This window comes from Sturnira hondurensis, unplaced genomic scaffold (genome assembly GCF_014824575.4).
Source record: "Sturnira hondurensis isolate 20B ecotype Veracruz unplaced genomic scaffold, ASM1482457v3 Scaffold0021143, whole genome shotgun sequence".
Taxonomy (NCBI): domain Eukaryota; kingdom Metazoa; phylum Chordata; class Mammalia; order Chiroptera; family Phyllostomidae; genus Sturnira; species Sturnira hondurensis.
In genome coordinates this window covers 28,147,213-28,172,425 of record NW_028093774.1, presented here as the reverse complement: position 1 = coordinate 28,172,425, position 25,213 = coordinate 28,147,213, and the positions used below count along the sequence as shown (strand labels likewise).

Below are 25,213 nucleotides of genomic sequence, written 5' to 3'. Positions count from 1 at the left end.
AAAGTCACCTGAAAGCCATTTCCTTCCTCATCCGCCCCTCCCCTCCCTTCCCGGTAAATCACCTGGGGCAGTGTCTTTTGAGGAGGGGGGTATTTGTTTTCAAAGAGAATTCTTTAAGCGTCATTTACTGCACTCACTAGTCTATATCCCGGTATGAAGGGTACCCAATGGCTCTAATATCAGTGTCTCTTTTCTCCTTCTTCAGACTTAGTAATAACGCCTAACCACTGGAGCCTCGTCTGGGGGTCCCACCCTGGGCTTCTCTTGTCTTGTGCTGGGGCAGCGTCTTTTCTTCCAGGACCTTTACTGATGAATTATTTCGGGTTTTTAAATGTATGCTCTTGCTCAAAATCCAGTCTGCCCCTGTCCCCTCCCCCCACTTCCAGGTGTGTATCTTTCTGTGCCCAAATGATTACACACAAAGACAGATGTCTGTCCGTTTTACAAAAATGGGGTCCTCTACTACCATAGATTTCCGCATCTTTTTCCCTCATCTAACAGCCTCTTGGTGGACTCCCTCCAAGTAATCGGCTTCATCTCTTGTCAGCTTCTCACAGGCTTGGATTTACATCTGTAAAGGGTCACGGGAACCGAGTCTTGGCGAGGATTTCAAGACGTGCCTTCCGGACTCAGAAGAGCCCAGGTGGCCTGCTCTGGTGGGTCCAGGACCCCCAAATCGGATCCCAACAAGCACCTCACTTGAGAAGGCCCCTTTCCTGTACGTCCAATGGGGGACGTTTGGGCTGTTGGGAGCCCTCTCGGGAGGCGGTGGTGGGATGTGACAACCAGTTGACCTCCACCACGTGCGTCTTTGTATCTTGGAGCATCTAGGCTGCCCCGGAGCGGCCGGCGCACTTCGGAGCCCACACTGTGGGGCTCCGCGCCCGCCCCACCTGCGGGCGTTGATCCTCGGCCGCGCGGGAGCTCCGCCGCCGCCGCTGCAGCCTTTACCCCGGGATACAGCTCGCCGCGCCGGGAAGCTTCCCAGGCCCCTATGGAGTCGCCAATTGCTGGATTCCAGCAGCGGCCGGAGTCTCCACCCACTGGAAAAATTCCTGCTCCGTCCCTCCCTCTCTCCTCCCTCCCGCCGCAGCCCGGGCTCAGCCCCGACTTCCTGCCGGGCTCTGGGAAGCCGCGCGCGGGCTGGGGGTCTGCGGGGGCCGCGCTCGCTGTTGGCCGAGTCCCTGGCTGCGTCCCGGGACGCCAAAGGGCTGGCAGTAGGCGGGAGCAGCCGGCAGCCTCAGCCCCTTGCGAGAGCGACTTTCAAACTCGCGCCCGCGTCGCCGCCGCCGCACCTGGGAAGCCTCGCGCGCCGTGCGTGCTGGACCCGGCGGGCAGCCACCGCTCGGTGAGTGCCCTTTGCTTCTCCCCTCGCCCTCCGCCCGTGCAGCGGGCGGAGCGGCAGTGCCCAGAGTCACTCCGACGCCCCCACCTTCCCGGGACACCCGCTTAGCCCGCTGCGGGGTGAGGACTCCGGGCGGCCGAGGAGGGCCCGGGGCTGCGGCGGCTCCTCCCAGGCGACCCTCCGGGCCCAGGGCTGGAGAGCGGGAGGCTCGGGCGCGGAGACGCTTCAGCCCCCACTCCGGAAACAAAAGGAGTGAACGCGCTGGGTGGCTCCGAGAGGCTCAGTTTGAAACCCGCGAAGCCCGCGAGGCTGCGCCCACCCACCCCACTGCGCGCTCTCTCCCCGGAGGTCTGGTTCTTGCCCCGGGCTGTGGGCCCGGCGGGCCAGGGAAGGTCCTGAGCCTCTGGTCCTGGGAGCCCGAGAGGCGCCAGCAGCCTGTTCCGGATTGTGCCACACGGTACTGGCTCTTGGGATCTCAGCTCATGCCGTGGAAGGATTAGAGCGGAGCCACAAGCGTGTCTCAAGCGGGTGTCCGGGAGCGGAAATCACTGAGGCCTCTGCCTGCCACCGAGTACCTTGACCTCGCCCACTCCTCAAATCGGTTTGGTTCATTTGCTCCATGTTCTCAGCCCGTTGGTTCAGAAAGCTAGGATAAGGAGTGCAAACTTGAAAATTCAAGAAAATTTAGATACCTACTTTTATTCTTTGGAGGGCTTTTGAAAAAAACGGAAGAACGGACTGTGAAATATAATGGTGGGAGGCTGGAGAAGTGTGGCAAAGAGGCTGCGGGGGGGGGGGGCGGCGGTGTGAATGGCTGTTGTTCGGTCTCTAAACGCACTCGTTAAACTGTTGGCAAATGATGGGGCCTGGTCTCTGCTCTGGGGCCCCCAGGAGGGGATCCAGACCACAGCTCCCGACAGGGAATCCTGGGGTTGGGGGTTCCCAGTCTCCCCAGCCCTGCCGCGGCATGCAGCCCAATCACACCGACCTTGTTCAAGAAATAGTAAGCAGGGAGAGAAGTGACTGCCCCCAGAGGGCTCCCTGCTGAGCAAATCACCTGCCTCCTCTCCGGAAAGTGCCTTCCCAGCCCCTCCTCTGCTGTCCTGGGAGTGGAATCTGCGTGACTTAGCTGGAAGTACCTCACTTCAACCATCCCCAGAGGAAAACCTAGGGAGTAAGAACCAAAAGGTGTACCTCTTCTCTCTGGAGTTATTCACCCCATTTACTGCTGTCCTGCGACATTGCATCTCCTTCTACAGCTGCTGATAATACTTTTGCTGCCTCTGCTCCTTTAAGGGGAGGGTTGGACACTCCCTGGGCTACCTGGGTACCTTGTTCTGGGGATGGGGCAAACCTAATCCTAGAAACAGAGAGGGGTTTACATAAGAGCTTGAGGGCTTTCCTACTGCATGTATTAGAAGTGGGGCATCAGGAGAGTGGGAAGAGCCCCAGCCTGGGTGCGCAGCACAGGATGTTGCCTGAGATTTAGTTTTGGTGCTACTGCATGGCATCCAAGGTTGGTAGCGTCTCTTGGGCTGGAAGGCATCTCGGACTAGCCTATTCCACGTGTATGAAGGCAGCAGAGCCGGGAGATGGGAGGTGATTGGAACCTGGTCCCTGGTGGCCAGACTCGGACCAGCACTCAGATCTTTCCACTCTGTCTAATCCATGCTTTTCCCCCATGACCTAGGCAGGTCATATACCTTTTCTGACTCAGTTTTCACGTGAGTAAAGTGGGGTACATGCCTGCTCTTCCTCATAGAGGTTGGGGTGAGCCACCTGTGTAGCAATTGCTCCATAAACTCCCATACAGAATAAAGGGCCCAGCTGTGGCTCGGAGGGCCCCTCTAGAGCTTTATAATTTCCTGGGTTCATCTCACATGTGCCACAAGGAAGGGTAGATACCAGGAGCCAATGGTGAAAGTTTACGCCCCTGGCCTGTAGTCTCTCAGCTCCAGAGTAAACATTTGCCTTACCAAATCCCAGGGTCACTGTGTTTACCCTGGAGGAGGCCAAAGGCCATGGCCTGAGGGATGACGGGTTGGAGGGGGAAAGGACCGCGTTCCAGTGTGTGACTCACCCCTTTACCTCTACCTCCCTCTCAGCCTTGTGCAGGCTCTGGCTCCAAACGTGGAGGGTTGCTGCAAGCCCAGGCTGGAGCTGGCCTAGGGGGTTAACTGGAGCCATCGAAGCTGTTTTCTGCTGTGTTAAGGGGTGAGGGGCCTCTGGGCTTTGGGAGTGTGTTGCCTTTGCAGCTGCACTGAGAGCTGTTTTCAGCGCCTCATTTGCCCCCCTCCCCCATCCCAGGCTGCCCCTCTGGCTCAGCCCACTGCTCTGTTCCGCCTCTCAGCCCAGCTGCAGGTCCCTAGGCCTTTGTTCCGGCCTGCCCTCCCCAGCAGAAGCCCTCAGGCTGGGGCCCTGGCAGCTGGAAATGACTGGCCGCCAGGGAGGTTGTACTGGAGTGCACAGGACCTGGCAGACCCTCGCTTCCTCTAGCATGGCTCAGGTTGGGGCCCCCAGCTTGCCTCTGGCCAGATTTTCTCACTATTTTTTCTCGTCCCCTTTGTTCCCCTGAATGGGCGGATCATCCTTTATTTCTTCCTGCACTCTCTGCCTCTTCTATTATTTATATATATATATATATACACACACACACACAAACACACATATATGTATGTATACACACACACAATCATTGACCTAATGAGTTGAGTTCTAGTGAGAGAAGCTGACGGCAGGATAAATAATTGAAATAGAAAGGATTTTAGTGATAAGCAGAAAAATATGATAGGGAAGGTGGATGTGAATCATGGAAGGGATGAGTTGGTGTTTTAGGTGAGGTTGTCTGGGAAGCAACCAGAGGAAGGTATGCTTGAGGGAATGCCTGAAGGAGACATTTCCCTTCATCTCTGATTTCCTCTTCTTGAAACCTTGTTCAAGCTACACACTGCGGAACTGGACGCACTTGGGTTCAAATCCAAGCCTGGCAGCTTACTAGTTATGATGCCACACTCCTTCCTGCCTGTCTTTCCCGCATGCAAAATGAAGTTAGTCATCATACTTATTGTGTATGGAATTGTGAAAATGAACAATGAGACAGATGATGTATGTTAAACGCTAGCACAGCCGATGCAGGTGTTCAATAAATGATAGTCTAGTTATTTTTCCCAATTCTGCAGAGGTAGCCTAAGATCTTTAATGATAGGGACTGTGTATGGGAAGTTTCTATTTCAATTTTTAGGTAGGAATGGGCGATTAGAGGGAGGTGAAAATAGAAATCCTAGTTATTGCAGCCTTTCTGTTTAGTGAGCCTTTCTGTTTCTGTTTTTCACCGTGACCTTAGACTCCTGATAGTTGAATAGGGGACATGCAGGTGTGTGCTGCTTCCCCTGGTGACTGGCGCCCCGACCCTCTCTTGCTCTGGAAGTCCCTGTTTCCAACAAGCCCTACTGAATCACGCGGTAGTGTCTGGCCTCTCCACTCTGCCTCGCGATGGGAAGGCTATCCCCACCGCTCTGCCCCCATCTCCAGTGTCTATTAGATAAGTTTGCAGACAGTGAGGGGGCGAAGGGGGTGGGGGGATGAGGGAGGGGCTGGAGAGCTGGGCAGAGGGCAAGAGGGAGCTGTTCCAGGGAACCTGTGGAGGTGGCTAGAGGATTCTGATGAAGGCTCAGAGGCAGCCTCGAAAAAAGTTGTAGGAAGGGTCCTCATGGACCAGAATTTAGAGTGGCAGAAGGGACAGACATCCGATGTTAGAGTCTAGCTCTCTGCTCAACTCTGAGCAGCTGTCAACTGCTTCCCCTCTCAGCTGGAGGTGTGACCTCAGAAGGGAGGAGCTCATCTAAAGCTGCAGTGAGCGGTTTCCTGGGGGCGCTGCCCTGGCTGGGCAGTGGAGGGTGGGGCCCAGGGAAGTGGTCATCAGTCAGGCCACTCCCTGGGGTGCCCCGCTGCACTCTGCAGGCCAGCCAGCCAGCCAGGCAGGCCCCGTGGTGAGGGAACTTTCAGGGCCTGCCTGTTGGTGCGGGGAGGCAGCTGAAGCTAGATATAATCTGGCCTCAGAGGAAGCTGCAGAGAGGGACCTGAACAGCCCCCGACACTTCTGTCACGGCAGAGAAAATAAGGCGGAGTTAATTAGCCTGTGAGTGTAGTAAGGAGGTGCATCTAGAGATGCCGGCAGCCTGTTTGGGGGTAAAGCCCGGCCCGTCAGCTGGGTCTTGACTGTGTTCTTATTTTGGTTGAACGTTCTCTGAGGGCAGGAACTCTGCCCGATTCCTCTTTGTTCCCATGGAGCAACCAGAACAGCAGTACAAGTGATCAGGGCATGCTGAGCTTGCACTGCGTCCTGTCCTGAGAGGACTCTGGGCTTGGTGGTTTCAGCTACTCCAGCTTGTGCTCCACAAAGTTAGGGGGAGGAAGGCAGTGGGTGGCAGTCGAGCCCAGCCCTTGGGGCATGTCGCCACATGGACATGCAAGCTAAGGGAGAGAGGGGCTTTTCATAGTCCTCTTGCTGCCCTCTGGGGAGGGAGCCTTGGTTAACGCTCAAAGAAGGATTTTTTTTAAGGACTCTTAAATTCCCTACTGGGCTGAGCTGACTCAGGCTGGACACAGGACCTGAGCAACATGCCAGTAGAGGCAATGGCAGCTGTGCGTGCAGACTTTAGGAAACACAGTTTGAGGGTTCTAGAAGTTGCTCTGATTATTGCTGGAGCCTGGTTGGGGATGAGAAGAGGGTGCAGGAGGAGGGAAGTCAACTTTACTGTGGTAATAGGAGCCCAAGAGGAGAGATGGGTTCTACAGGTACTGGAAGCTCTTAAAACACTCATGTTATTTACTGTCCAGGCTGTGAGACTGTGTATAAGTATGTAGATCAGAGCTCTTGAGTAATAGATGACAAGTTTATGGGGAAAAAAGGGAACCAGTATTTAAGCTGCCTCTACCTATTCTGCACATTACTACATCTTCTGTGCTCCCTGCATTACAGTAAATATTTGTTGAATAATAAATACTTAGTATTTATTAATAACAAAACCATGTGATGAAATCATAGGAATTAAATTTTCATGCTCTTCACTGATGTTCTATTCCTGACTGAACGTGCCCAGGATATAAGGTTCTAAGAAGGTAACCTGTGGTCAGCTGCTCTGGCGGAGGGGCAGGCAGACCTGTATTCCTCCAGCCCGGAAAAGTGAAGGGGTGCCTGGGGTCTTTGGGACCAGTCCACCCGGGCCTCCTGCATTTGCCCGCAGGTGGACAGTGGGGTGTGCTTGTAGTCTTGAGTAGAGCTCACCCCATAGTATGTCCCATAAAATTGCATCACATCCCTTCTTGCTTGTTCAGGGCTTGGCCGTGCAGCAGCCACGCGTATGTGCGTGCGGCCAAGGAGGTCTCAGATCAGCCAGGACTCAAGTCCCCCCCTCACCGCCCCCCCCTTTTTTATACCAGTGCCCTCAGACCCTGTTTAATTTTTATATATAAGCTGTGTCATCCTGTTTCCAAGCCCACAACGGAAAGGAAGCTGCAAAGAAAGGGTGTAAAGAGACTGGCATTGAGAGGAAAAATGACCACAGTGCAATGGAGAGTTGACCGAGATCAGAAGGCTGTGAAAAGCCGGGAGTTGTTTATTTAGGTCGAATGGCTTGGCACACTTGGGCCCTTGCAGGAAATCATCATTTTGATCATTGATGCAACAACATGGGTGGACCTTGAGGATATTATGCTAAGCAAGATAAGTCACAGAAAGCTAACAACCATATGATTTCACTCATATGCGGGATATAAAACTGAAACTCATAGATACAGACAATAGTATGGTGGTTACCAGTGGGAAGGGGGGTGGGGTAGTAAAGGGTGAAGGGGGCCAAATGTATGATGACTGATGGAGGATGAATTGGCTTTGGGTGGTGGGCACACAATGCAATATACAGATAATGTATCGTAGAAAAGTATACTTAAAACTTATATAATCTTATTAACCAGTGTCACCCTAATGCACTTAATTTAAAAAACTAAAGAAAATTGATGATGTTTGCTGGTAATTGTGACCCCAAGTCATCAAGAAAAGGTTAAATTATGTTCCGTTGACTCTGTTTAGGAAGGAAAGGAATAGTATATTTTTAAAAGATTCCCACCGTGGCAGATGTGACTCAGTAGATTGAGTGCTGGCCTGCAAACCAAAAGGTTGCGGGTTCGATTCCCAGTCAGGGCAGATGCCTGGGTTGTGGGGCAAGTCCCCCGTGGGGGGGGCCATGTGAGAGGCAACTGATCAATGTATCTCTCACACATGTATGTTTTTCTTTCCCTCTCTCCCTCCCTTCTCATTTCTCTAAAAAATAATCCAATCAAGTCTTAGAAGATTCCCAATCAAATGGACTAAAATTTTAAAACTGTTGATGCTTAAGTAATAATATCATTTTCTCAACAAGGCAAAATAAGTGGTGTGGCCCCACCCACAGATAAGGAAACTCACAAGGTTCATTGCTTGTCCAGAATCCCTCAGCCGAGACTTGGGGATGAGGTTGAACGTCTGAGTGACTCTGGAGCACGTGCTCTCAGCTCTGTAGGGACCCAGACTGTTTTTGAAACGCCTCACTCTCTTGCAAGTGGGGCTTTTTGGGCAGCTCTCTGTGCAGCAAGTCAAGGTTTTATTGTGTTAACAGTAGAGCTAGGATGGGTCTGCCTCAATTCGGCTACACCCAAGCAGACTGCCAGTTCTTCCAAAGGGCACTTGCCCTAGCGGAAACAAGAAAGCTTTCAATACACGTACATTTTAAGCACCTGCCTGAGGGCCACCCAGCACTTTCTGAGGCCAGAAAATGACAGGGAGGAGCTGCCGTTTCAAAAATCCCAGGCCTCTTTCCATGAAGAGCTTTGTTCCTTTGTTTTGGGTCTGGATGTGGCTGAAAGATGCTGTGCTGTGCAGTCTTGGCTCTGGTTGTCCCCGCCCGTCCCCAGGGTGACAGGGGCCGGCCTCTGCGTAGCAACCTCTCCCACCATGTGCCCCCCATCCAGATCTGGCAGATGGTAATTTTACCATGTCTACTTCTCATTTATTGTAGAGATAGAAAGTGACATTCGAAGCCTTCTGTGTTTTTCTCTTAATCACCTTCTCTTCTTTCCCTCTCTAGAAGTAACATTCTTCTGATTGTGGCGATTATCATTCCTATGCATGTTTTTATACTCATTATTGTGGTATGTAAGTAATTTGTTACCTCTTTTAGTTTTGACACGTTAGATGCATTCTTCTTGAACTTGCATTTTTTATTTAACAATAGTGTCTAGATTTATCCATGTTGATATATTTACGTCTAGGGTATTTATTTAACTATCGATATGTATTGTGTAGTTAAGTCACAGTTTTCTTATTCATGGACATTTAGGTTTGTTCCTATTTTCATACCACTATAAATAATACTGTACGAAACACCCATGTGCCCATCTTCTCTGTGCTTTTTAAGATGCTGCTGCCCAAAATAATGACCCTGAATCATTCATAACCAATGCATATTTACCAATATACAAAGCCAATGTATATTTTTCCTGGGAACATGAGAGCTCCTATTTCAGTGACATTTGGTTTGTATCTTTTAATCTAGTAGATATGAAATGGTATTTTAAAATTATTTTATAAATTTGTTTTTAAAATTAGCCCTTTGATTACAGGAAGGGATGGGTACTTTTCATGTTTATTATCATGTTTGTTTTCTTCTGTGACTCTTTGCCCTTCACAAAAAAAACAAACAAACCATTTTTTTAAACTATGTAATACATTCACAATCCAAACCCCGAAAGGGAATATAGTGAAAAGTTTCCCACTCATGGTCCCTAGTTCACCATCTCCCCACCCTGCACCATGTTATAGGTTCTTGTGTATTTTTTCCATTTTAATTGCCATTGTCTTTCTCTTGTTGATTTTTAGGAATGAAAAAAAATATTTAATAACTATCTTTTGCAGGTCATATTCATTATATATTAGCTCAAAATTGTCTTACCTTTATTAGTGTCATTTTTCAAGGGATGTTTAATTTTAATCTCAGATTTACTGATCTTTTGTTTGTACTTACTGTGTCCTGTTCAAGAAATCTTTTCCAATCTAATTTTATAAATATACATTTTAATATGTTGTTTTAGAGTTAAGTGTTGCTTTCCGTCCTTACATTTTAAATTTACCTGGAATGCGTGTGTGTGTGCATGTGTGTGTGTGTATTGTTTATCTTTTAAAATACACACAACACTGGTTCTCAAGCCTGATTACACATTAAAGGTCAAGAGGAGCCCCTGGGAAAGTGCTGATGTCTGAGCCTTGTCTCAGGTCAGACCAATAAAACAGGAATATTCTGGGATCGAGGCCTGCTTATGAAACATCCCAGGTGGTGTTTATGTTCAGCCCAGGGTGAGAACCACTCAGCCTTGAAAGATGGAACTGATTTTATTTTTTCCCCCAGAGGACTGGCCAATTTTTTCGGTAGTAGTTGTTGCATAGTCTATACTTTTCTTACTGACTTGTTACTTTTTAAGATCTGACTGATTTATTATTTTTTTGAGGTATGTTTTACATACTTAAAATCCACCTATGTAAAGTATATAGTTACTGGTTCTTAGCATATTCACAGAATTCCGCAACCATTGCCACTATCTTGTCTGAAAACATTTTTATCCAAAAAAACCCCCTGTACCCATTAGCCCTAGGCAACCACTACCCGATTTTCTGTCTCTGTGGATTTGGCTCTTCTGGACATTTCACGTAAATGAGTTCATACAATATGTAGTCTGCTGTGACTATTTTCTTTATGTATATACATAGGAAGAAGCATAGCGTACATAGGGTGCGGTACTATGTGGCTTCAGGCATCCACTGGGGGTTGTGGAACATAAGGGGGGACTATACTGCGTATTAGTTTCTGGTGTACAACACAATGATTCAATATTTGTATACATTGCAAAACGGTCACAATACGTCTGATATCTTTTCATTTACTTGATAGTTCCCTTCAAAACACAAAAAAATATTTTTCATGATTGTTTTGCCTATTCTTGCTTCCCTGTTTTTCTGGACAGATTTTAGGATCATCTTGTCAATTTCTACAATAATGCCACCTGGAATTTTGAATGAGTCTTGTAGTTCAGTCTTGTAGTTCAGTTCAATACTCATTGCCAAGGATTGAAGAATGTTAACTATCCCAATCCATGAACATGGGATACCCTTCCATTCATTCGGTCTTTAATTTCTTTTATCAGTGTTTCGTGGTTTCCAGTACATCTTGCACTTCTCTTATTAAATATATTCCAAAGTATTTTTTAAAGATTTTATTTATTTATTTTTAGAGGGGAAAGGAAGAGAGAGAAATATCAATGTATGGTTGCCTCTGGTGTGTCCCCTGCTGTGAACTGACCTGTAACCCAGGCATGTGCCCTGACTGGGAATCGAACCTTGATCGTGTGGTTCGCAGGCCCGCGCTCAATCCACTGAGCTACACCAGCCAGGGCTATTCCAAAGTATTTTATGCTTTTCGCTGCATAAAATACTTTTGGGGTTGTTTTGTTTCTTAAATTTATTTTTGGATTGTTCACTGCTAGTACATAAAAATAGGCTTGATTTTTTTCATATTGCTCTTGCATCATGCCATCTTGCCAACCTCTTGTGAGTTCTAATAGTTTGTAGTGGATTCCTTAGGATCTTCTGTATATGTAAGATCATGTCATCTGTGAAGAGAGATAGTTTTACTTTTTCCTTTTCAATTGGAATGTCTTCCTCTTGCCTAATTGCCCCGGCTAGAATGCCGGTACAATGTTGAATAGAAGTGTCAAGAAGGGGAACACCCTTGTTTTGTTCCTAGTCTTAAGGAGAAAGCATTCCACTTTTTCCATTAGGTGTGAAATAGCCCGTGGGTTTTTTTTGTTTGTTTGTTTGTTAGATGCTGTATCTAAGGGCAGGGATGGTCCTTTCTATTTCTAGTTCGTGTGGTGTTTTTATCATGGAAGGGCGCTCGATTTTCTCAGTGATTTTGAGGGGGTCTGTTGAAATGACCAGGTAGTTTTGTACTTTATTGATAACCTAGAATTATATTAATTGACTTTCAGGCGTTAACCCAATCTTGTATTCCTGGGGTAACCACACAGTCATCATGGATACACTTTTAAAGGAATATGTGGCCAGATTCAATTTGTTAGTGTTTTGTTGAGGTTTTTTCCTGCCATGTTTATAAAGGACATTGGACTGACACATTTTTTCCTTGTGATGTCTTGTCTGGTTTGGTATCAGGGTAAGATAGCTTCATAGGATGTGTTGGGAAGTGTTCTTTCCTCTTCTGTTTTTGGGAAAAGTTTGGGAAGAATTATTAATTTTTCTTCAAATGTGTAGAACTCACCAGCAAAGCCTTCTAATTTGGGGCTTTTTAAATTAGAAATTTAAAAATGATTAATTCAGTTTCTTGTTAACAAGTTTCTTCAGATTTTCCATTTCTTCCTGAGAAGAAAGAAATCAGTTTCAGCCAACGGTTTGTGTCATTCTAGGAATTTGTTTCATCTAAGCCCCCTACTTCATTAGCATACAATTGTTCATGTTATTTCCTTATAATCCTTTAAGATAAAAAATATATATATTTTTAAATCCTTACCTGAAGACATTTTTATTTCATTGATTCTAGAGGGGAAGGGAGGGAGAGAGAGAAGCATCGAAATGTTGCTTCCCATTGGTGCCTGGAGCAGGGATCTGGGATCCAGGATTGAACCCACAAACTAGGCATTGTGCCCTGACTGGGAATTGAACCTGCAACCTTCTGGTTTGGGGAGGAACCACCTGAGCCACGCTGGGCAGTGTTCTTTTTTGTTTTTAGTGTTCTGTCTTTATACAGTGCATGAATTAACTGAATGTGAACTTTGAACCCCGAGGATGGGCTTGCCCGCCGATTGGGTATGCCCTTGATCTAAGGATGAGCCCATCTTCAGTTCTGGAAAATTCATATATGTTCTGACTTTGAACATTGCCCTTCTCCATTCTTTCCTTTTTATTGTGGAATTCTGTGAACCTCTATGTCTCTTGATATTTTCTGTCTCAGGATGATGTCCTCCACTTCTTCCCCATTTCACTAACCTGCCTATTGGGTTTTAAATTTTAATAATGTATATTTCATTTCCATTTGGTACTTTAGACAATATGTATATTTTTAGATTTTTCTTGTATTTTTAGCTCTTGGAATACTGATTGTTTTGTCTTCAGACTCTCGTCTGGTGGTTTTTTTCACTGTGTTTGTAATTTTTTACACTGAGCTCCTTTTCCGTGGTGGTAAGGAGTAGGATGCTTAAAAACTAAATATTTTGGAAGTCTGCCCTTACTGGTGATGATGAGGTCTAGGACAAATCGTGTGTGTAGGTGTGTGGCCCACGGTCGGGTAGGGAAAAGATTGCTGGAGGGCTCTTCCCCCAGAACTTTGCATGCCTGGATGCTGCTTATCACACGGATCTCTCTCTGCTTAAGAGCCATCTCCAAGGGCCTTCTCAGACCTCCCTACTTAACAAAGTCCCAGACCCCCCTCACACTCTCTAAGCGATTTGTCCACTTTTTGTGGCCTTCCTCCCAGCTGGAGCATTAATTCTGTGATAGCCAGGTTTGTCTTATTCATTGCTACGTCCTCAGCACCTGGCACAGGGTTTAAACTGCCAATGAATGCGAGTGGGTTTGAGTTGTCCTGTTTCGGACAGGAAGTCATCTCAGCCCCACTTGTGCAGCTTTCAGGCAGCGGAGAAGAGGTGAACAGTTTGGCGCTTGCTCCTGAACCTTTTTCTGTGTCTCCACTGGCGCTGGCTTTTTCTCCCATCCTGAGAGCCCAGAAAACACCATTCGTCCTGTGTGCCTCAGCCTCCTTCCAGTGAGTGTTTCCGCAGCTGCCAAGATCAGTGCTGGGGATTTGTTGGAAGTTAGGAAAACGACTTCCAAGGCAGACTGTATAGACTCACATCTGAAGGTCAATTCTCAGAGGCAGGAGAAGACCTGCTGAAGACCTGGGGGAAGACAGTGTACATTACAGAAGCCCAGGAAGATCTGGCCCTCCTTACCTTTAGGAGGCTGTAATTGACGTGAGTGGACAGGGCACTCACAGAAAAAACGAGATTGCTGCTGCTCACTGTGCCCCGGTACAGATTAGTGCCCCTACTGTGAGACCTCACAGGTGGAGAAAGGCAGCCTTGTGCTTGTTCCTGGTCATTTTTTTCCCCCCTTTAGGGTGTGCATTTTATTGAACTGGTCTCAAGTTAGTGTACAGGTAAGCCCACCTCAACCCACTCCCGGGGAGACCAAAAGTTTTCATACATCTCAAGTTGAGGGACCAGAAAGGGGACCATGGTAGCTGACCATTTTGCCAGGTCATCTTAGGTGGTCACAAAAGTGGTTTGTGGAGGCATATACGAGTGAGTTATGAATTTGGGTGACTGTTTTGGCCTCTGAGGCCGCCCCACAGTGTAGCCACTTGTTCTGGAGTCAACTGTTACTAGCCCAATGGCATTCCCACGAGGGGCTGTGGGATGGCACCTTTCTCTTCCATCCTAAGGGAGCTGGTGTAGGGGAAGGAACTTCCCCCTTACCTCACTGTCCAGTCCTGGGTAAGCGAGCAAATAGCTCCTGATCATAGGGTCGCTGTGAGGAGATTACACAGAGAATGTGTTTAGCACAGTGCCTGGTTCACCCAAATAAAATGCTAGTTGACGGTATTCCATTTTGGCATTGTGAGCTACTTGTGCCTCAGTTTCCTAATCTGTAACGCAGGTAATAATACCTGATGCTCACCTGCCCCTCCCTGCTACCCATGGTTGTTGGTGAGGCCTGAAGTGTTAATGTCCTCCAGCTTTGCTGGCCTGCAGTGGGGGAGGAGCTGCATAAATGGAGTATTATGGCGCTGGTGAATGATCTGGCTTTGTTGTGTGTGTTCAGTACTTGACTTCCTGCTGTTAGTGTGCCCGGTGTTTAATTACTGCAGATACTTGCGTGTCCTCAGTAGTGTGGTGCTCACCTGCCTGGCCCTGGCCTCAGTCCCCATCCGGTGGGGACCTACTGAATTGGAGTGGGAAGCTGCATTTCCTCTCTTAGGGGCCTCCCAGGAATCAAGAATGATAGAAATGCAGAAAGTATGACCCACACGCAGAACTGGTTCTGAATAGGACATTTATTGGAGAGGTTTTGCAGGAGGCGCAGGCGCCGTGATTCCCAGGCTGTTGGTGGCAGCTCTCTGCTCGCCCCAAGCCTGTTAACTGCCCGACTGCCAGTGCCCGTGTGGAAGAATGCAGCTTCCCGGTCCCACACGGCCCTCTCGGTGCTCAGATGGGAGCCCTTTTGAGAAAAGCAGTAGGTACCCAGCTGGGGTCATGCCAGGGGTGCAAGTGGGGTGTGACCAGGACTCTGTCAACTCCAAGCCTTGCCAGACCCCTCCCCTGCCACCCCACCCTGCTGTGTGAAACCTGGCCAGCCACAGGCTTTGGGGCCAAAGGTAGGTTTCTCCCTTGGGGGTTCAGACACTGAGGTCCTCACAGGTGCAGGTGCAGGAAAGACGGCTGGTCCTCTTTATCCTGCCCGGCTTCTTCTAGTGTGGATTTGTCTGTCCTGGCTGGGTAAGAGTGTCCTGTGTCCTTGTTAAGGGGACAGCAAGTGATTCTTCTAGGGGACATTCAGAGTTGGGTGGTTAGAGAAGGGGCCCTTCCTGGGACGACCCAGCACACTGTTAGACATGCACGCACGCACCCACATGCCCCGGGAAAAGCAGGGTTAATCATTTACTTCTTCCGGGACTTTCCCTTTCCCAGAATCCACAGAGGGTGGTTATTAGATAAAATCAAGCAGTGGCAGGTGGAGCAGGTGAACGGAAGTTCTCCCCAACCCTGTCCTGTCCTTGATGGATGCCACCAGGCAGGGGCAATTCTCACTACGTCAGTGCCCACTGCCTCTGGAGCTCTGGGCCGTGGGAGCAAGGAGGTCCGGGGCAGATCCTGGCTTGGTTACATCTTACAACCTTGAATCAAGGCCTTGCTTTTCCAGGAGCGGTGCTCTGCTGCCTGGGCGCAGCACTCCATGCCATGTGCACCCCCTCGCCCCAGAACATGGGGTTTGGTGGCAGCTGCCCTCCTGCCCACATTCTGGGCTGGATAACCTCTCAGCTGAGGGAGAAAGCGCCTCTCCTCCCACTTGGGAACTGGTTGGATGAGTTTTCTGGGCCTCCCTGGTGAGGCCCCTGGGAAAGGCAGGGACCTGAGGGGCTGGGGGTGGGGCAGGTGCTGCCGGGTGGAGAGGGGCCTTCCTGGGCTCTGTGGGGCAGAGCTCCCCAAGGGGAACTGTGGGAGGCCCTGCTGTCTGAAGGGCTGGCTGCCTCTGCAAATTGACCTTCAGATGTGAGTCTCTACAGTCTGCCTTGGAAGTCGTTTTCCTAACTTCTCTGGGTCAGGCACCGGGCCCAAGGTCAGTGTCTAGGACAAAGAAGTGTCCGGAGCACATCTCTTGGTATAGTGCCCCGGGAATGAGAAAGGCCACGGCTGTTTGATGGATTGAAGCACTTCACGAAAGGGGGCCACTTTACATTAACATGCTTTTCTGGTTGCTGCTGCTTGGAGTTGGAGGGGAAATTGCCTCTGGGGGAGCTGTCCTGATGGCAGCCTTGCTCCCTAAATCTAACAGTGTATGCTGACCCCTCCCCCAGTGGTGGGGGGAGCTAATGGCTCCAGGTTTCAATGGGAGATTCCCTTCCAGGAAGTCCTGTGTCTCAGCGTTCTAGAGCAGGTGTTCTCATCCTGCTTTTAGAAGCGTCTAATTCCTAGGTAGCTTCAGAGCCTCACATTTATCTGGGGCTTCTTCCTTTGTTCCCCTTCGCAGGGGTTGTTAATATGCCTCATTCTTTCTAGCAGATGCTCCCTCTGCCTCTCTCTTTCTCCTCGAAACCGTCTGAATGGTCAACACCTTCTCGGGCCTCCAGGTTCTTGGACATTCTAGTTATCTGGACACCTGCCACCATAGCGCCGCATGGTGGTTTGTATCTTTTTAAGGCACATTCCCACACCTCGTCTCATAGAACCTGCCTTGGTAGTTGTTCCTCCAGGCCTGGCTCAGGTGCGTCCTTCTCCATAAAACTGTCGCCGATTCCTTTAGTCTGTCCTTGGCCTGCCTTCCAGCCTGGCCACTTGCTGCCAGCTGCCCAGGTCCTTGGGTGGTCCAGGTCCTTTAGGGACTCGACTTCCCCACGATGCTGCCTTTGCATCAGACGTCCTCAGAGGTCTCTTCACCTGGCAAAAGCTTAGTCATCATTCCAGACTCAGCTAGAATGTCTCCACCTCCTTTAAATCTATTTGCCCTGTCCCCCCAGGTGGTACCAGCTACTCTAACAGTTTATGTAGTTGTACTTTTGCACCAGCATTCAAGGCACTGCTTTGTGGGTAATCTATTACAGGGCTGGTTTCTCCTCCAGAATTCAGTTCCTCAATGACAGGAGCAACATCTTACTTTTTTCAGCAGCCCTAGGGCGTCATACTCGGAAGTGACGCCCCAGACTGGAATTGCCAAACTGCTCACAACACCACTCTCTACCTCCTTTTGTTATCGGTGCACTTGTTCTGCTTCTCTTGATGGGAGATCAGCTCTGGGGAGCGGGTTCCACGTGTGATTCGTTTTTGTGTCTCCCACAAGGCTGCCACAGTGTCTTTGTGCAAAGTGAGTGCTTAACAACACCTGTCCAGTGAATTCTGAAGCTCTTAACTCAGGTAGGAAGGGCAGTAGTGTTATCCCCAAAGAGGCAGACATGTGGCACAAATCGCTGCCTTGCTCCTCCCAGCCTGCTAGGTAGGAGCAGGGCTAGGACTGCTTTCCAGTGGTGCTGCGTGAGCCCCTGGGCTCATTCGAGCACATTCTGCTGCTCCGCCCTGTTGGATGTCCCTTGGGACTTAGAGAATGGGTGAACCCCAGGGCTCTTCCCCAGTACCTTGTGTCTTGGTCTTATGTCTTGTCTCTCTGCATGTCCACTCTGAAGCTGGATTTTTGTTTTTTCTTTAAAACCCACAGGCCAGTGTCAAGGATGGTTTGTATTGTTCACTGACTTGTGATTTTGCTACCTGACATTACCTTAAATTCTTTTCTTGCTCAGGCCTGTAGTTCCACATGGCCCTGCTCCTCTCCAGCTCCTAGCAGGACCTGCTGTCTCTCCTGGTGGAACCCTGAGGATTGCGTCTTGCCTGCTACAGCAAAGGACTCTGAATTATTTATACTTCATCTTCTGGTTTGGCCTTCTGTTGGGCATGGATGTTAGACTGTTTTTTCTTCTCAGCTGAATTGCTTTATATTTGCCTTTATATGAGCTTGGTCCAAACCGATAATTGGGATCATGGATGGTGGGTTGTTGGGATCATGGGTGGTGGATGGTTGGTGGGGAGCACTAGGTTATGCTTTTAACCTAGTTTAACAAATATCTTTATTAATTTGAGATGCAGTTCAACATTTTAGGCACAAATCAGAAAATCTTTTGTCCTGGCTGCTCGTGGAAGAAATAAGTTTTCCACCATCATCATCATTGCTGCCACCATTTATGGTGGTCCTACTGTGTCTCGGCTGTGTACAAATAGCTTTGCTGTTATCACCTTGATCTTGGAGATCAGTGAGGCTGGTATTACTGCTAGGCTCATTTTATTTTTATTTATTTATTTTTAATATTTTATTTATCTTTAGAGGGGAAGGGAAGGAAGAGGGAGAGAAATATCAATGTATGGTTGCCTCTGCCGAGGACACACAATGTATCATGTGTCCCCTGCCGGGAACTGGACTGCAGCCCAGGCATGTGCCCTGACTGGGAATCAAACCGCGATCTTCTGGTTCACAGGCCCGTGCTCAATCCACTGAGCTACACCAGCCAGGGCGCTAGGTTCATTTTATAGATGAGGAACTTGAAGGTGGGCAGGGTCAAGTGACTCATACCCTGGCCAGGTAGCTCGGTTGGTCAGAAAATGTTTCTGATTTTCAAGTGGCGACAGGAAAAGGAGATTGCAGCTTTAAAATGTCATCTGCCTAGCCCTGGTTGGGTTCACTTTCCGGTCAGGGCACATACAAGAAGCAACCAATGAGTGCAGAAATAAGTGGGACAACAAATCGATGTCTCTCTCTCTCTCTCTCTCTCTCTCTTCCTTCCTTCCTTCCCCCCTCCCCTCCCTCTCTCTAAAATTAATAGCTAAAAATTAAGCCCTGGCTGGTGTGGTTCAATGGGTTGAGCACAGTCCTGTGAACCGAAGGGTCACCAGTGTAGTTCCTGGTCAGGGCACATGCCTGAGTTTCGGGCCAGGTCCGTTGGTTGGGTGTATGTGAGAGGCAGCCAACCAATTGATGTTTCCCTCGCACATCACTGTTTCCTTTTCTGTCTCCCTCCTTCTCCTCTCTCTAAATAAATAAAATCTTTTTCAGAAATTAGAAAAATTTTTTAAAAAATCAAGTGAGTCTTGCCCAAGGCCACACACAGCCGGTTAAGTGGAGGAGCTGGGGTTCAAGCCAGGTCTGCTTGACCCCAGACCCTGTGGGTCCATGCAGTACACTCATTCTGAGCTGCGTGGGCCCCCTGCACACCCATGCTTGTGTGTGCATCCTCTCTTCCTCTGCCGAGAACTCCGGGGGACCTGATGTGGCCCCTCTGCTCCCACTTGTTTCCCACTGAGACTCTCCAGTGCCTGTGAACCTGATGTAGTAGTGAATGCCGCAGCTCTTGAAGGCGTGGCTCCTGTTTCCTCTGTACCCCCACCTCAGCCTAGAGGCCTCAGGTCAGGCAGCCTCTGCCTCGGGGGTGAGGGGCTACTAGATGGCTCATTGGCAGGGCTGGGTCCCTGAATATTGCTGATCAGGAGCAGTGGTCCTGTGAGCCTTTGCGACCTAGAGATGAGAGTGGTGTATGACTTCTAGCACTGACTTTGGCTGCTCCTTGTTCGGTAACATCATGTCATTTCCCTGCTTAATGACAAGTAGTGCTGGGAACCAAGTGGAAGTACCCTGGCTGTGAGCTATAGCCATTTCTAATCAGCAGTAATTGCTCTCATTTGCCTTTACTACATGTCTATATGAAGCCTCTGGCTGGACTGCTTTTCCGGCATGTTTGTACAGGGACCTTATTGCAGTTCCTTCTCCAAACTCCAAGGTAGTCCCTTGGCCACTTTCCTCCCCCCTCCCAGTTTTTTGTGGCCGGTCACTTAATATATAATACATGGCATGGCAGCTGGGCTTGTGCTCTGGGCCTTTGGGGCCCAGTAGGACGGGGCTGGTGGGGTGAGTGAGCAGTCACCACTCCTGGGTGCCTCTTGGCTGACTGGGAACTTGCTGGTAAGTGACTGACGTGGAAACCCATTAGTCTAGGGGGAAATGGCTCAGGCCTTGACTTTGACCACTGTTTATCTTTCATCTAAGGGAGTGGCGAGCCGCTCCAGGCAGTCCTGCAGTCCTTCCAGCAGACACGTATTGAGCACCTAGAGAGTGCTTTGCCTAGGGGGGGGGGTGGGTGAAGGAAGAAGATGAGAAAGAAGACCCAGCCCACTGGGTTTTACTCTTTAGTCCGGAAGAAAAGCTTACGTATATGAACCCCCAAAGGACCAGTGTTTTAAACAATACTCAGGGCCATTAGACTTTAAAGACGTCTTTAGTAATGGTGACCCATGGCTGTTGTAACGAGCTCCACAAACCCAGCGGCTGAAGACACTTACTGTGTTCCAGCAAGGAGGGCAGAAGGTGGCCTGGGTCCCCAGGGCTGTGTTTCTTCCGGAGGCTCTGGGGGACAGTTTGTTTCCTTACTACCCTTTCCAGCTGCCTGTGGCTGCCTGTGTCCTTTGACTTGCAGTCCCCTCCCTCCCTGTGCAAGGCCAGCAATGTAGCGTCTTTATTGCTCTCTGTCCCTCTGCTTTGTTGTCACATCGACTGTTGAGTCCTGTTGCCTCCCTCTTACAGGACCCTTGGGTTACATCGCCCTCGATAACCTAGGGTAACCTCCCCATCTCAAGATCCTTTGCTTGAGCAGTCGCTCTTGCCATGTAAGGTAACATCCACAGGTTCCTTAAATCTAGGGATTAAGATGTGATATTCTTGGGGGGGGNTGTTTCTTCCGGAGGCTCTGGGGGACAGTTTGTTTCCTTACTACCCTTTCCAGCTGCCTGTGGCTGCCTGTGTCCTTTGACTTGCAGTCCCCTCCCTCCCTGTGCAAGGCCAGCAATGTAGCGTCTTTATTGCTCTCTGTGCCTCTGCTTTGTTGTCACATCGACTGTTGAGTCCTGTTGCCTCCCTCTTACAGGACCCTTGGGTTACATCGCCCCCGATAACCTAGGGTAACCTCCCCATCTCAAGATCCTTTGCTTGAGCAGTCGCTCTTGCCATGTAAGGTAACATCCACAGGTTCCTTCAATCTAGGGATTAAGATGTGATATTCTTGGGGGGGTGGGGTGGGCATTATTCAGTCTACAATAGGATGTGTGTTGGGGAGATTGGAAATGGTTGAGAAGGTCTTTCTGAAAGAGGTGGGTTGACCAAATTTGTGTGGGGAAAGAGTGTCTGGGACATATTCCAGGTTTGAGGGATGACATGAGCCGTGAGCAAATATATGTGAGCTGGTGGAACCGTAAGGTGTGGGTGTGGGCCAGCGATCTTCCCATAGAAACAGGATGCCAGGGGCTTTCCTTTCCTTTCCTTCCAAGGCCTGGCCAAGGGGGTTTTCTGGACTTCAGTCTTTAGGCCCAGGCTTCCCCCCAGAATTCACGTGAGAGGGCTTTATCGGCAGTTAGTCCTTTCCCTTCCCTGCAGCTGCAGTCCTGTGTGGGAGACCCAGCCACGCTGGGTGGCCCCCTGCCATTCTCGGGCAGTGGGAAACTCACGAATTCACGAAGGAAAACGAACTTGAGCCAACTGGCCAGGGTTTGGGTGGCCCAGAAACTGTGGTCACACTGTTTGCACAGCCTCTGACAGTTACGATACTCACACTCACTCCCTGGGGAGCCTTCCCTTGTCTTTGTCTGTTCTTAGGGTGCTTAGGGCCCCCGAGTCTCTGGGGAGGGAGAGCAGGGGCCAGAGTGAGGGAACAGCTTGTGAAAGGGGCAGAGAGCCAGGCCTTCTCAAGGATTCTCCTGGGGAAAGCCTGGGGTTGCAGTGAAAGGTGGCCTCCTGCTGGTGTGATCTCACTCAGCTCTGCCCACTCTGCTGGCCGAGGGGCCTGTGGAGAGAAGCGCCTGACCCCATGGGGGGGGGTGCGTGGGAACTGGCAGGCGAGAGCGGGCTTCTCCTGGGTGCAGAGTTGGGGAGCAGCGTGGTGTGTGGCTGTGCTGAACGGCAGGCGAGAGCACCGCTGAGATCTCTGTGGAGGTTCATGTTTCTGCCCTGGAAAAGGTGGAAACGTTGTTTGGAAAAGTTGTGCCTTTTCTCTATTGCTTCCTTCTGGTACCTTCTCTGATGAGATTCTGATGGTGGAGTTAGGGGATAGTCCTGGCGAAGGTCAGAGGCTGTTTGGAGACCCCGTAGAATGTAGTTGAAAGACGCAAGGAGGCAGGCTGCAGTCCCTGAAGAAGGACGTGGCCCGTGTGCAGGTACCAGGTGAACTTCCTTTTCCCGTACTTGGCCTGTGCACTTTGGAGCAGTTGCCTTTGAGGGACACCCCCTTGCTCCTTTCCCGTCTGCCTCTACAGCAGGTGTGGTGTGTCAGCCTTCCACTTCTTGGGTGTGGGGCGAGAGCATGACATCAGCCTCCTCCTCACCTGGACCCAGCCTCCCCGAACTGAACTGTTTTCTGCGAAGCCTCCAGAGCACAGGCTGGCACAGAGGGCTTACCAGCAAGTGCCCCTTCTCTCTCCTGCCTTCTCAGCCCACCGGAGGGGGAGGGCGGGCCAGCAGGGAGTGTTGCTGAGTCCTGGGGATCCCTCAGGACCAGCGAAGCAGAGGTCCTTTAGGAGGTGAGTGCCTCTGTAAGACCTTTTTTCTGAGGTTGATGGGGCGGGGTTGTGTCCTACTGCCTCAGTGGTGAGCGGCCTGGGGGCAGAACGTGGAGAGGGGAGCAGTTGTGGGTTTTGGGTGGTGTCATTTTCTTCTTGGAGGCAGGGGTGTGGGTCAGACTGTGGGCATGGTGCCTGAGGCACAGTGGGGAGGAGTGGAGTGCAGTTAACTGTGCTGGGCACCCTAGGGGACTGCTGCAGCCTGCCTGCCTCCTGCCTGGGGCTTCTCAGGGGTGGTCCTCATGAGGGGAGGTAGACACCTAACAGGGATGGCTTATGTTTCATTTAGAGAAAGTTTTACAAAACAAAACAAAACACCAGATCTTCCTTCCTTCCTCTTCTGCCCCCAGGCTCTTAAAGGTGTGTGTCTGAGCATCTTCTTGGGCCCTTCAAAAGGAAAGGTCCTAGGTGACCTTGTCGAAGGGGGCTTCACAGGCCTGGTGTTTGAAATGGTTTTCTAGAAGACTGATTTGCTGATTGATGATTGACTGGACTGGTTCGTGTTGAGAGATGGAAGAGGTCACAGCAGGGAAACTGGAGACATGGTGTTATAGGATGGGGTGGCCGTGGGCACCCGGCTGGAGGGTTTGGCTGCCCTCTGCCTGTTGCCTCCTTCTGTAGGCCTCCACTTCCCCAGCAGACAGTGTCTTCTAGGACGAGTTTGAAGACCTGAGTTCTGATCTTGGCTTTGGGGTGAGTCTTACTCCGTGAACTGATGCTCAATGGAGAGGAAGGAAGGGTTGGCCCTGCCCCGGGGGCTTGTGGGTAGCTGATACTTGAGCTTGAGCAGTCTCTGTGACTGACTGTCTGACTCACACACACAGTCATGGCTGGGAATGGGCTTTGGGGACCAGAATGCACTCAAATGCAGTGTGATGGCTCTCCTGTGTCACTGTCAAGTGGTGCCCACTCACAGTCCCCCCTGGACTTCACCTTGTCTGCTCTCACTGCCCCATTTTGCTGTTCATTCTTCCCTACGGGGTCTCTACATTCATTTCTGGTCCCCCTACCCAGGAAAGAGAGCCTTGCGATTCTGGGTCTCCTGGTCACTGCCCAGCTTTTCTCATCATCCAGGGAATTTATAGTCTGACCTCATGACCACATGCTTTTTCCCTTCTTCATGACCTGTGATCTTTGACCTGGAATCCGTATTTTACTGTGTTATTCTAACAGGAGGGTAGATCGTCACAGTGTAGCAGGTCTAGATAGAATGGTAAAGAATCATAACACTCAGCCTTTTGCCTCCATGGGCTCTTCTTTTGGCCTCAGTTTCTGCATCTGTAAAATGGGGATAATTATAGTATCTACCTCAGAGTTTTTAGGAGATAAGTGGCTATAGCACTTAGAACATTTTAGCTGTCATGCTTGGTGTTAGTCCCAAGAGGAGCCAGACTTGCAGGCAGATAGTTACATTTAATCAGAGAGTTTCTCTAAGTGGGAAAGATTTTAGTTTCTGAGCTTGAAGTGTGCTTATGTTGCCATGCGTTCCCAAAAGAAGGAAGGTATCCTTTAGAGATGTCTCCCTGAGAGAGTGTGTGGGGGGTGGGCGTGGTGGGCGCTGTGGCCTGGCCAGCTGTGAAATCCATTTGGGACTTGGGCCTTTTCCATTTGGCATCCCTCTGGGGGCCGACTGACCCCAGGGCTGTTCTGGGAAATGTCTTAGGCCCCCGTAAGTCCTTGTTTCACGGTTCCAGCTGGGACTGCCTGACAGGGAAGGGAGGGGTGGGGAGGAGCTGGGGTGGGGGGGTGCCTGTGTGTGCAACGTGCCACATGTATTGAGGGACATCAAAGTCTCACAGGACTGGGGCAGAGGATGGGTCTTTGTCTTTGTGCTAAAATGACATGGTATTACCCTGCCGGCTGGTTGTGTAGAAAGGCCTAGCTGGTTAATTTTGAAGGCTCTTTTGGAGCAGGAGGAAAAAGCAGCGATGCTGCATTTCCCCAGGGGCTCTCCTCCGAGACGCTCAATTCTACCCAGATGATCCTGTGAATTAATTCTCCTTTGGTTGTGCCTGAAAGCAGGGACAATGCATGACTGGTCCCAGTGCTGCCACTGTGTCCTCATCTGCAAAGCAGGAGGCTCACATAGAGCACCTCGGGTGGTACCGCTCTTCCCCAGCTGAGACACACAGTGACAAAGCCCTGTGCTTGAGAGGTCCTTGCTGGACGTGCAGGGAAGGATGGTGAACAGGTCTCAGTGCTCCTGACTTTTAGCTTTGTAGAGTACCAGTTTGTTCACCACCATTATTCACTGGTCAGATCATCCTTAAATCCCCAGCCCTTAGGTCACTTACAGTCTAGGATAGGGGGGTCACAAACTCCTTATAGTCTCACGCAGGGAGTGCTAGAGTAGGCATAACCCTGGGGTGCTGAACGATTATACAGAAGGTGCCCCAGGTTTGGTTCCGGGGGAGGTTTCTAGAGGGCGATGGCTTCTAATCTGAACCTGAGCGTTGGGTATAAATGAGGCCAGTTGTGGGGGGCGGCTGTGTGGCATGGGATGGATAGGAGGAAATAATGTCCAGGCATAGAGAACATTTGCAAAAGCCAGAGCTCGGGGGTGTGGGCAAAGCTGGGGGCTCTGGTTCCAGGTTGGGACAGAGGCACAAAAAACTGGTGGGTGGGGTGGGGCGGGCCAATTCATAGTTACTGGAGTGACAGTACCTTCTAGGTCCTTCTCATAGATGTGGTCTGTGATTTGGACATTTCTGAGCCTGAGAACTAAGGGCCAAAGGCTTCAAGGTCAGTGGAGGTGTGAAGGATGCTATGAACTTTTTTCCTTTGGAAACAGCATCAAATACACATTCTGGAAAGTGGTCTCAGTGAGCTCTGGTCCTCTGGGATAGAGGCGGAGTGTCTGTTTTCCTCAAAGGCCACAGGCCCTCCCCTGACTGCTGCTTCAGGCAGGCC

At 50.0% G+C, this 25,213-nt stretch overlaps 1 protein-coding gene across 9 annotated transcripts in view; it reads left to right on the top strand.

Moving 5' to 3' along the window:
• Positions 1-1,068: 1,068 nt before the first annotated feature.
• PLEKHG3 (pleckstrin homology and RhoGEF domain containing G3) overlaps positions 1,069-25,213 on the top strand; it is a 40,379-nt gene continuing 16,234 nt past the window's right edge. For 3 of the 9 annotated variants that reach the window (XM_037031735.1, XM_037031733.1, XM_037031734.1), the window contains exon 1: positions 1,070-1,348. The gene's annotated coding sequence lies outside the window, so the exon portion shown is untranslated. Of the gene's footprint in view, positions 1,349-15,168; positions 15,550-20,715; positions 22,265-25,213 lie in introns of those variants that run through there. The other 6 variants (XM_037031737.1, XM_037031736.1, XM_037031738.1 and 3 more) reach the window with 4 other exon arrangements.